General features: G+C 42.0%; 1 non-coding gene across 1 annotated transcript; it reads right to left on the bottom strand.

Annotated features, from left to right (window-relative positions):
- Positions 1–5220: 5220 nt before the first annotated feature.
- On the bottom strand, positions 5221–5293 carry trnav-aac (transfer RNA valine (anticodon AAC)). Its single transcript has one exon. It is a non-coding gene; the product is annotated as a tRNA-Val (tRNA).
- Between the last annotated feature and the right edge of the window lie 5696 nt (positions 5294–10989).

Raw genomic sequence — 10989 nt, 5'->3', positions numbered from 1 at the left:
TCACTCAACCATTCGTGGCAGTATCTTCAGCTGCCTGGTCTCTTAGCTCTAGAATTTCCTTACGAAATCTCTGAACCTTTCTAACTCTTTCTCCTCATAGAATAATAGAAATAATACAACACTGAAGGAAGCCATTTGTCCAATTGTGTCTCTACCCGCCGACAAATAGCTAACCAGCCAGTCCCGACCTCCAACACGAGGACGGTAGGCCTGTAGGATACGGTTCTTTCAGTGCACTTCCAAGTACGTTATAAATAATGGTGAGGGTTTCTGCGTCTACCATCCTTTCAGCTAGTGAGGTCCAGACACCGATCATCACCTGGATAAATTTATTCCCCTTATCTCCTCTCTAATCATGACACCAACTACTTTGCCTCGATGCGTCTGGTTTTTGACCACACAACTAAGGCAAATGTTCTTTCTAATGTCCTTGCTACCCATTCTATCTAAGGCCCTCGTATTTCATGCACCTCAATTCAATCTTCCAACAGCCTCGTCAATTCCAATTAAAATAAAACATGGTTCAGCCAATCTTTCTTCATAGCTTCAATTTTCCAGTCTATGCAACATCCTCGCAATGTCCACTGTGCCCTCTCGAGTGCAATCAAATATTTCCTGTAATCTCGTGAGCAGAACTGCAGCAATACTCTAGCTGCGCCTTAACAATTGTTTTGCAGTTGTTCCATAACTTCCCTGCTCTGACATTCTATCCCTCGGCTCATAAAGTAATGGATTCCATATGCCTTTTAAACTACATAATCGACCTAACCTCTAAATTTAAAGATCTGAGGGCATACACTCGATGGTCCCTTTGTTCTTGAAGAAATCGCAATATCCTGCTATTTTGTGTGAATTCGCTTGCCTTGTTGCACCTCCCCGATTGTATGAGCTCACACTTCCCTGGATTGATTGCCATGTTTCTCTTTTCTACCCAACTGACTGATCAATCGATATTTTCCTGCAGTCTAAACTTCCTTCCTCACTGTCAAACAGACAGACAATTTTTTTATCATTTGTGAACCTTTTTACCATGCTCCCTACATTTATGTCTCAATAATTAATGTAAACTGCAGAAAACCAGGTACTGAGCACTGACCCGTACAAACCCAATTGGAAACAGCCTTCTATTCGCATCAACTATTTTCTTTCTGCCACTGAGCCAATTTTCGATCCGATTTCCAACACTCGCTTAAATCCCACGGTCTTTAGCTTTTTTGATCAGCCTGGCGTGTGAGACTTTGTAAAAAGTCTTGTTAATATCCTTGTGGATTACTTCAAATTCACTCCACTAATCGTACCTCTATGTTACCTCCTCAAACAATTCAATGAAATATGTCAGAAACGACCTTCCCTCAACAATTCGATGCTGACTGTTCATTTGAATCAATGTCTTTCAAAATGAAGGTTTGTACTGTCCCTCATCGTTGATTCCAATAATTTCCCCACAACCAGGATGACACTAACTGTCTTTAATTATTCGCTGTTTCACTTTATCCCTTTTTAAATAATGATACAACGTTAGCTGTTAGCAATGTTTTTTTACTTCTACTGCACCAAGGGAGGTTGCTCAAATGATGGTTAGAGCCTCCGCAATTTCGCCACTTACTTCTTTTAATAGCCTAGGATATATTTCATTGCGTCCTGGAGATTTATTTACATTCGTAGATGCCAAACCCCTCAATCATTGCTTCCTTACTATGTTTATCCCATCCTATATTACATTCCCTTCTTCCTTACCTTTAACGCTAGCATCGTCGCCCTCCTTTATTAAACCGCTGCAAAACTTTTGTTACATACCATTACCACATACTCCACATCCACACATAGATTACCATTTTGGTCGCTAAATGCCCTATTCTGCCATTCTTTATCCTCTTGTTATTTATGCAATTGTGAAATATCTCCGTGTTTTCTTTAATTCAACGTGCAAGTATTTTTCATGTTTTCGCTTTTCTTTCCAAAATTCATTTTTAATTTCACCTCGAGGCTTTCTGCAGTACTGGGATCTCGGTTGCTGATATAAGCTTCCTCTCTTAGCCTTATATTTCACTGTATCAACCTTATTATCTGGACGGCTCCAGATTTGGCACATGTTGCATTTTATCTTTCCAGGAAAATGTTGACACTGAACTTGTATCTCCTTCTTGAATACCTCCCATTGCTCTGACACTGATTTACCTTCAGTGGGCTGTTTCACGTCCACTTTTTCTATTCATCGAATCATGGAATCACAGAAATTTACAGCACAGAAGGAGGCCATTTCTGCCCGTCGTATTTGCACTGTCCAATAAAGAGCTATCCAGCCTAATCCCACTTTCCAACTCTTGGTCCACAGCTCTGTAGGTTACGGCACTTCAGATAGACATCAAAGTACTTTCTAAATATGGAGACCATTTTTGCACCTACCATCCTTTCAGGCAATGCGTTCCAAGCCCCCCTCCCCCAATCGGCGCCACAAATATCTGTGTGAAGAAATTTCCTCTCACTCCGCTCTAAACCTCCTACCAATTAATTTAAAGCTAGGCCTCCTGGTAGCTGACAGCCTCTGATAAGGGAAAAAGGTCCTTCCTCTCCCCTTTATCTCGGCACCACATAATTAAACAACTTAAAAGTTCTTCCCTCAGCCTCCTGCGTTCCGAGAAAATAAACCTAGCGTGTCTAATCTTTCCCCATAGCTAAAATTCTCCATTTCAGGCCACATCTTGGTAAATCTCCTTTATACCCTGTCTCGTGCAATCACGTGTTTATTGTAATATGGTGACCAGAACTTCACGCAGTACTCTATCTGTGACCTGCCTAGTGCTTTCCACAGTTCAAGAATAACTTCCCAGCTCTTGTAGTCTATGCCTCCGCTAATTAAGGAAAGAATTTCGGATGCCTTCTTTACGCCTTTTTCTGCCTGTGCTGCTACATTCATGGGAATGTGGATATGCATTCAACATTCCCTATGTTACTGTACACTTCTCACTGCCCTATCATTTAACGTGTATTCCTTTGTATTGTTAACCATCCCCAAATACATAACATAATACCACTCCGTATTACATTTCATTCACCATAATTTTGCTCAGGTGTACAGTTCATTGATATCAAGCTGCATTCAGGATCTTTCTTCTTCATTATCATCCACACAGCCAATGGTTGTGTCATCTATAATCTTTTTAATCATAACCCCTTCATTCAGGTCTAAATCATTGATATATACGACAAAAAGCAATGTACCTTCTACTGAGACAAGAGGATCCCCACTCGAACAGCCTTCCAGTTGTGAAAACATCTATTTCCCTTTGCTTCCTGCCTCCAGGAAAATTTTGGATCCACCTTGCCAATTTGCATTGGATTCCAAGGGCTTTTACGTTAGTGAGCATTCTGCCATAAGTAACCTTGTCAAAAGCCTTGCTAAGATCCAGAAACACTACATAAAATGCACTACCCTTACGGACAATCCTTGTCAGAAAATGTAATCAATTTCGTCACACACGACCTTCCCTGAAAACATCTATGCTGACTGTGCTTAATCAAACCGAGCCTTTGTAATGAATATTTTTCCTGTTCCTCAAGCATTTTTCTAATAATCTTTCCATAACCGAGGTTAGGTTGATTGTTCTGTAATTGATCATCGATCCCTTTCTCCCCTTTTCAACAAAGATACGACTTAGCAGTCCTCCAGTCTTCTGGCACCACAACTGCAGCCAGAGAATTATGATTGTCAGACCCTCTGCTATTTCCTCTTTTGCTTTTCTTAACAGCCTGGGTACATTTCACATGGCTCTGTGGATTTTTCCACTTTCAAAGCTGTTAAACCACATGATACTTCCTCGATTATTATGTCTATTTAACTTAATATTTCACGTTCCTCCTCCCCAATTGCATCGTCTGCATCGCCGCAAACTTCTGTGAAAACAGATGGAAAGTACTCTTGAAGATCCATAAATTAATATTCCACCTCCACTCATAGATTATTTTACGGTCTCGAATGAGCCCTATTCTTTCATTAGATCTCCTCTTGCTCTTATTGTATTTATAAATTTGTGGGTTTTCTTTGAATTTACTTGAAAAATATGTTCATGCTCTCACTTTGCTTTAATAATTTCCTTTTTAATTTCACCTTTGCACTTCCTATATTCTTCTAGAGTTTCTGAAGCAGTGATGCATCGCTATGGCATAAGCCCCCATATTTCCTTTTATTCTACCCGCTAAGCCACTTAGCATCCAGGGCGGCTCTGGATTTGCTAGTCCCACCCTATTTCTTTCAGGGAACGTACTTGCTCTGAACCCTGAGGATCTGTTCCTTGAATGTCTCCAATGCTCTGACACAGTTTTGCCTTCAATTATCTATTTCCAGTAAACATTGGCTAAATCCTATCTCTGCTTAACAGAATTGGCTTTTCCCCAAATGAGATTATTGATTCCGTGTCTAAATTTGTATTTTTCCAGCACTACACTAAATCTAACTGAATTATGATCATTCGTACCAAAATTCTCTCCCACTGATACCCCTTCCACCCACTCAGCTTCATTAGATAAAACTATATCAGAATCGCCCCCTCCCTTCTTTGGCTTGCAATATAATGGCTATGTTATGTTCTTACGTTCTAATAATGATCTCCTGAATGGATTTTACGAATTCCGTCCCTCTATGTGTTTCGCACAAATTATATCCCAGTTAAAATTATTGCAGTTGAAAACGACTTCTATTCCTCCCCTATAACTTTGCCAACAATGTTGCTCTTCTCTCTCATTCTGGCTGTTTGGGAGTCTATAGTACACTCCCAGCAGTATGGTCGCCGTTGTTATGTTGTTCAATTCATCCCATATGTCTTGAATTGATCATCCATCATGCACAGTAACTCTCCTATGCTGCAATTGCTTTTTTATTCAACACTGCGACATATCCCCACCCCTCGTTTTTTCCCCTCTCTCTCCTGCCTAAAAACCATCGAAGCATGAATGTTCAGCTCACATATCTGCACTAATTTAATAATCTCTCACAGCTGAAATGAATGCATGGAATGTGCAGTTTTGAGATGAGGTTTCTGCACCGTCAGGGCTGCCAACGAGAGGGAGTGAGAAACACTGTGCAGAGCTTGAGTGTGTGCATCACTGTGCAGAGAAATCAACAAATGCAACAGCGTCATGAGACACTGCATCCTGTTAAATTGAACCACAAATATGAATTATTCAATTTGTTGCAATCATTAATGAAACACGTTTGCAAAATGTTTCCACCCGGTTTCGAACCACGAACCTTTAGCGTGTTAGGCAAATGTGATAACCACTACACTACGGAAACGCTATGGTAGCACCAGTGTTGGGAACATAACCAGAGCTTTAAGCTCAACAGCTGGCCGACACTTCACGAGCTTCCGGAATGAGAATTGAATTACGGTGCTTTATTTCGCAAGGTTTTGAGTGTGGCAGGAATTGATCCTGTGTTTCTCAGACTTTATACATAGTAACAAGAGTGGGCATTCCTCAGGAAGTGGTTAGAATCTGGAATGCACTACATAAAAGGGCGGTGGAGGCAGACTCAATCTTATCTTTGAAAATGGAGTTGGATAATATCCGAAGGAATAAAATTGCACAGCTGTGGGTAACTAACGGGGGTGTGGGACGAGTTGAGAGTTGGCATGGCCTCGACGGGCTGAATGGACTTCTTCCGTGCTGTAACCATTCCCTTATTCTGTGCTTCTATAAGTTAGTGGCAGGGTTAATAATGTGCGTGGAAGTTGAATAATGCAAAGGGAAATGGATTGAGTCGGCACCACAAGAGGCATCTGATTCAGAAGATTCGGGCGCGTGAAAAGTCGGGTTTAATGACATTAAAAGCTTCATTTTTGTTTTGTGAATTTTCGGTCAGAGAAATGTTTGGGAAAGGAATTTTTTGCTGAAAGGGACTCAGCATTTAATCTTCCTCCTGGATGTTGGCGTCATATTTCTTCTCGATGTTATTCTTGCAGAATGTATATTTTCTTTGCTGTTTCACAATAACCAGTCCCTTGCTCTACAGTCCTTCTCACTGTATCCTCAGTCTCATGTATTGTTAACAGCAATGAACATTTTGAAGCAGACAACTAAAGCACAGTGTCTAAAATGTTTAAAGAGGTAAATTACAGAGCACAGAGAAATTATTTTATTGAGGACTCTCCTTCAGTTAACATTTCTTTAGTTGTGCAAATGAAGATCATCAGTTAATTCATGATGTTTTCCCGTGAAAGCAGGATAACATTTAACGATGATAAATTCTCTACATTTCGAAAGGCACTGGTTAATCAGGACAGTCCGCACGATTTTTTTAAGGAATGGTCGCGTTTGACTAACTTGAATGCATTTTTGGAGGAGGTCGATCAGTAGTGCATACAATGTCGTGTATATGGATTTTATTAATGCTTTCGCTAAGGTCCCACATGGCAGACTGGTGATGAATGTAAAAGCCCATGGGATCCAGGGCGAAGTGGCAAATTGGATTCAAAATTGGTTCAGATGCAGGAAGCAAAGATTAATGTTTGATGGGTGTTTTTTGACTGGAAGGATATTTTCAGTGGGGTTTCGCAGTTTTCACTGCTATATCCATTGCTGTTTGTGGTATTTTTCAATGATCTAAACTTGAATATAGGGGTTATGATTCAGAAGTTTTCAGGTGATAGTAAAATAGACAGTGTGGGTGATAATGAAGAAGAAAGCTGGAGACTGTAGGAAGATAACAATCAAGTGATAAATTGGGCAGAACAGTGGCATATTAAATTTAATCCGGAGAGGTGTGAGATTGTGCATTTGTGGAGGGCTAACAACGAAAGGGAATAGACATCGACTGTAGGACATTCAGAAGTGTAGAGGAGCAAAGGGAACTGTGAATGAATGTCCACAGATCCCTGAATGTAGCTCGCTATTTGAATAAGTTGATTAAGAAGGCAGACCGAATGGTTGCATTTATTGGCAGAGGCATGGAATCGAAGAACAAGTGGGTTATGTCTGAAATGTGCAACATTCGTGTTAGCCTACTGCTGGAGCACTGCGTGCAGTTCTGGTCACCGTATTGAAGGAAGGACGTGATTGCACTGAAGAAGGTATGGAGGAGATTTCTGTAGAATTTTGCCGGGAGTGGAGAAACTTTACTATGAGTAGATTAGATTGGCTCGCTTTGGTTTCCTTGGAACAGAGGAGGCTGATGAGCGACAGCATTGTGGTGTTTAAAATTAGGAGGGGCCTAAATATTGTTGATTAAAAGGGCCTAATTGCCATCGATGAGTGGTCAACAAGAGGGGGCATAAATTAAAAGTCATTAGTATAAGTGTTAAAGGCGATTTGAAGGGAACATTCTTCATGCAGATGTTTGTCTGGGTCTGGAACTCACTGCCTGAAAGTGTGGTAGCGGGAGAAACCCTCACCACATTTATAAAGTACTTGGATTTGCACGTGAAATGCCTTAAGGTGTAGGGTTACACACCTAAAACTGGACATTTGTTCGCTGGTGCAGATACGATGGGCCTAAAAGCACTCTTTCCATGGTGTAATCTTCTATGATTGTATAATTATAGGTTAGCATTACTTTCAAGATGCAAAACGAGGCGATCAGCTAATTCATAGTGTTTCCAGTGTAAACATGTTCATGTAAGCTGGAGCTCAAACTCAGGAACCTGAGATGAAGAGTCTTATGAGGCTGCTGTTCGGTGCACGGGAAGCTTTAGCTTGAACCGGGGCATGTTATCGCCCAGTGATGGGCGGTAATCCAATGTTGATGCTGCATTCGTCACTTTCCGCCTGCAGTAGTTTATTGGAGATGCGGGACCGGAATGTTGGGGGTTGTGCTGCCTTCACGCATTCTGGAGCTGGGGAAGAGCGATTAGTCGGTCGGTTTGTTTGTGGCTTTGATTTTCTGTTGTGAAACGAGGCGGTGCGGCTGGTTCCTTTAATAATCTCTCACAGCTGAACTGAAGACACGGAATGTACACTTATGAGATGGCGTTTCTCCACTGTCAGGGCTGGAAACGGGAGGGTGTGAGAAACACTGTGCAGAGTTTCAGTTTGTACAGAATTGTACAGAGAAATCAACAAATGCAGCAAAGTCATGAGACACTGCACTCTGTTAACCACGAATATGAATTATTCAATTTTTTTCTGATCATTAATTGAACACGTTTGCAAAATGTTTCCACCCGGTTTCGAACCTGGGATCTTTCACGTGATAACCACGACACTACGGAAACGCTGTGGCAAAAGCCGTCTTGGAAACATAACCAGAGCATTAACCTCAACAGCTGGACGACACTCCAGGGGCTTGCGTTCCGAGAATCGAATGAAGGTGCTTTTTTTTCAGAAGGTTGTGAGTGCAGCAGCAATTGATCCCGTGTTTGTCAGACTTTATCGATAGGAACTGAAGGTGGCCATTTCGCAGCAAGCGGTTAGAATCTGAAATACAATGCTTTGAAGAACGGTGGAGGCTGATTTAACCTTATCTTTCAAAAGGCAGTTGCATAAGGATCTGAAGGAAAAAAATACACAGCTGCGGGTAAATGACAGTGCGGGTGGGACTAGTTGAGAGTTGGACATGGGCTCGACGGGCCGAATGTGGTTCTTCCATACTATAACTATTCCCTTATTCCGTGATTCTGTAAGTTAGTTGCACATTTAATAGAGTGCATGGAAGCAGAATATTGCAAAGCGACATGGATTGAGTCGGCAGAGCTCGAGGCATCTGATTCCGAAGATTCGGTGCGCGAAAATTCGGGTTTAATGACTTTAAAAAGCATTATTTTTGTTTTGTAAAGTTTCGGTCAGAGAAATCTTTGGGAAAGGAATTTTTTGCTGAAAGGCAATCAGCATTTAATCATCGTTCTAGATTTTGGCGTCATATTTCTTCTCGATGTTTATTTCCAGAATGTATATTTACTTTGCTGTTTCACAATAACCACTCCCTTGCTCTACAGTCTACCTCACTGTATCCCCAGTCTCATGTATTGTTAACAGCAATGAACATTTTGAAGCAGTGCACTAAAGCACAGCGTCTAAAATGGTTTAAGAGGTAAATTGTAGAGCACAGATAAATTATTTTATTGAGGACTCTCTTTCGGTTAACATTTCTTTAGTTGTGCAAATGAAGATCTTCAGTTAATTAATGATGTTTTCCCGTGAAAGCAGGATATCATTTAACGATGATACATTCTCTACATTTTGAAAGGCACTGGTTAATCAGGACAGTCTGCACGATTCTTTTAAGGAATGGTCGCATTTGACTAACTTGAATGCATTTTTGGAGGAGGTCACCAGGAGGGTTGATCAGTAGTGCGGACGATGCAGTGTATAGCGATTTTATTAATGCTTTCGCTGAGGTCCCACATGGCAGACTGGTGATGAAAGTAAAATCCCATGGGATCCTGTGCGAAGTGGCAAATTGGATCAAAAATTGGTTCAGACGCAGGAAGCAAAGGTTAATGTTTGATGGGTGATTTTGTGACTGGAAGGATGTTTCTAATGGGATTCCGCAGTTTCAGTGCTAGGTCCATTGCTTTTTGTGGTATTTTTCATTGATCTAAACTTCAATATATGGGTTATGATTAAGAAGTATTCAGATGGCTGTGTTGCTGATAATGAAGAAGAAAGCTGGAGACTGCAGGACGAGATCAATCAACTTGTAAGGTGGCAGAACAGGAGCAAATGGAGTTTAATCCAGAGACGTGTGAGATTGTGCATCTGTGGAGGGCGAACAACGAAAGGGAATATACATCAACTCTAGGTCATTGAGAAGTGTAGAGGAGCAAAGAAGAAGAAAGGAATCAAAATGTGATGTCACAGCCAAAGGGGTAAGTGATTGGCTGGTGATTGGAAAGTAGCTTTTCTTTTTCTTTTTAATATCAGTAAGTAACATGATAACAGTGTTTTCACCAATTTAAGTTAATCTAAGGGTTAATTCATGGCAGGAGAGCTCGGTCACGTGATATGCTCCTCCTGTACCATGTGGGAACTCAGGGACACTTCAGGTGGGAAGTGTATCCGCCTTCAGCTCCTGACGGACCGCGTTGCGGAATTGGAGCTGACGGTGGATTCACTTAGGAGCATCCACGATGCTCAGAATGACGTGCGTAGCACGTGTAGCGATTTGGTCTTACCGCAGGTGAAGGGTTCGCAGCCAGCTAGGAAATGGAAGACCAGCAGGAAGAGTAGTGCAAGGAAGGTAGTGCAGGGGTCCCCTGCGGTCACCCCACTGTAAAAATGATGCACTGCTTTGAGTATTGTTGAGCGGAATGACTCACCAGGGGAAGGGTGCAGCAGCCAAGTTCATGGCACCATGGCTGGCTCTGTTGCACAGGAGGGCAGGAAAAAGAGTGTGAGAGCGATAGTGATAGGGGATTCAATTGTAAGGGGAATAGACAGGCGTTTCTGCGGCCGCAACCAATACTTCAGGATGATATGTTGCCTCCCTGTTGCAAGTGTCAAGGATGTCTCGGAGTGGGTGCAGGACATTCTAAAAACGGTGGGAGAACAGCCAGATGTCGTGGTGCATATTGGTACCAAAGACATAGGTAAAAAAAGGGATGAGGTCTTACGCGACGAATTTAAGCAGCTCGGAGCTAAATTAAAAAGTGCGACCTCAAAAGTAGTAATGTCGGGATTGCTACCAGTGCCACGTGCCAGTATGAGTAGGAATCGCAGGATAGCGCAGATGAATACGTGGCTTGAGCAGTGGTGCAGCAGGGAGGGATTCAAATTCATGGGGCATTGGAACAGTTTCTGGGGGAGGTGGGACCAGTACAAACCGGATGGTCTGCACATGGGCAGGACCGGAACCAATGTCCGAGTGGGAGTGTTTGCTTGTGCTGTTGGGAAGGAGTTAAACTAATATGGCAGGGCGATGGGAACCAATGCAGGTAGACAGAGGTAAACACAACGGCGACAGAAGCAAAGGACAGAAAGGAGATGAGTAAAAGTGGAGGGCAGAGAAACCCAAGGCAAAAAACAATAAGGGCCAATGTACAGCAAAATTCTAAAGGG

The sequence above is a fragment of the Pristiophorus japonicus genome, unplaced genomic scaffold, assembly GCF_044704955.1.
Source record: "Pristiophorus japonicus isolate sPriJap1 unplaced genomic scaffold, sPriJap1.hap1 HAP1_SCAFFOLD_49, whole genome shotgun sequence".
In the NCBI taxonomy this organism is placed as follows: Eukaryota; Metazoa; Chordata; class Chondrichthyes; family Pristiophoridae; genus Pristiophorus; species Pristiophorus japonicus.
Note: the sequence above shows the minus strand (reverse complement) of the source record. Positions and strands in the feature narration are given on the sequence as shown.